We start from the raw sequence: 1,446 nt of genomic DNA, 5'->3' as shown, positions 1-1,446 counted from the left end.
TTCAGTGGTAAGACAGATTGCTATGCGGCATGAGGACCTCATTTCCGGCCTCTAGCACACACATAAAAGCCCAGCACGGTTGTGCATGCCTACAGCTGCAGTGCTGTGGTGGGGCAGAGACAGTGGATCTGAGAGCTCAGCAGCCAAACGCTTAGGTTGCTGGTGAGGTTTTCACTCAGTGAGGGGCCCACAGAAAGGCAACACGGAAAAAGTAATAGTCGAAGACGCCAGATGGCCTGTCTGGTCTGCACATGCGCATAGCTGCACACTTACATGCAGGCACCACCACACACAGCACACATGCACGCGCGCGTGTACACACACACACGCCCGCGCGCGGGCCTCAAATGGACACTCACAAGTGTGTTACTCACTTTAACATTTTGCTTACCAATCAAAGCTACAGCATGAGCACCTTCCATGGCCGCCTAACATGCTGAGTCAGCAAAGGCACTTCTGGTACAGGAGACTCCCATATGACCCCACGGCTATAATAGAAACCATGATCTCCCTCGTTAGGTCCTCAAAAGCCTACCTCTGAGTTCACCCCCTTGGCTAGCAACACCCACTCCTTCTTGAGAACCTGTGTGGGGAGGTAGGGAGGAGTGTATATTTCCTCTCTCCAAAGCAATATCCTATAGCCCTTGGACTGTGAAGAAGCTGCCTTCTCCTTATTTCCAGTTGATGATACATAGAGGGTCCTTGTTTAAGAAGGTGGTTTTCCCAGGGCGAGGCTTATCCATTGCACTCCGGATATGCTGACCCCTGTGATTTCCCCAAATGCGGGGAAACTCGACTGCATAATTTGTGGCAGTGGGGGAGCAGCGTTCGCACACTCCCCCTTTAAAAGAAAAAAAAAAAGAATGTCAGTTTGGAAGACAAAGAGACCCAGAAATCCACCCTACATCTCAAATTAATATTTTGTTTGTTTTTGTTTTTTCAAAGCAAGGGTTTCTCTCTGTAAACCTGCTGTCCTGGAACTCTCTGTAGACCAGGCTGGCCTCAAACACACGGAAATCCACCCGGCTATGCCTCCTGAATGTTGGGAATTAAGGTGTGCACCAGCATCACCAGGCTAAAACTAACATTTTTAATGAGGACTGTGTTTATGTCCAAGGACACAGGATCTTACTGATTCTGTAAGCGGGCTTCCTCCTGCAGCTCCCTGAGCCCTTCCTAGCTCTTCATAAGGTGCATTCCCCCAGGAACTGTCTAACGTTGTGGCTTGGGCAGCAAGTTCTCCTCAAAATATGTTCTCTTCTTTTTTATAGACTTTATCTAAATTATCCCTGGGCATCCAGCGAGCTAGTTAAAAGACTAGGGCGAACTTCATAGAGAAACGTCACATCAATCTCAGCACCCCAGAGACAGAAGCGGCCATTAGCTTAGAGCTCTGCCCTCACCATCTGCACATCACTGATAACTTCTTCAGGGAAGCTGTGTTTT

General features: G+C 48.8%; 1 non-coding gene across 1 annotated transcript; it reads left to right on the top strand.

The window, feature by feature from the left end:
• The first annotated feature begins 687 nt into the window (after window positions 1-687).
• Window positions 688-843, top strand: LOC116897472. Its single transcript, XR_004387498.1, has one exon. It is a non-coding gene; the product is annotated as a U1 spliceosomal RNA (small nuclear RNA).
• Window positions 844-1,446: the final 603 nt, after the last annotated feature.

This window comes from Rattus rattus, chromosome 3 (genome assembly GCF_011064425.1).
Source record: "Rattus rattus isolate New Zealand chromosome 3, Rrattus_CSIRO_v1, whole genome shotgun sequence".
In the NCBI taxonomy this organism is placed as follows: domain Eukaryota; kingdom Metazoa; phylum Chordata; class Mammalia; order Rodentia; family Muridae; genus Rattus; species Rattus rattus.
The sequence above is the reverse complement of the archived record's forward strand: the minus strand, read 5'-3'. Positions and strand labels throughout refer to the sequence as shown.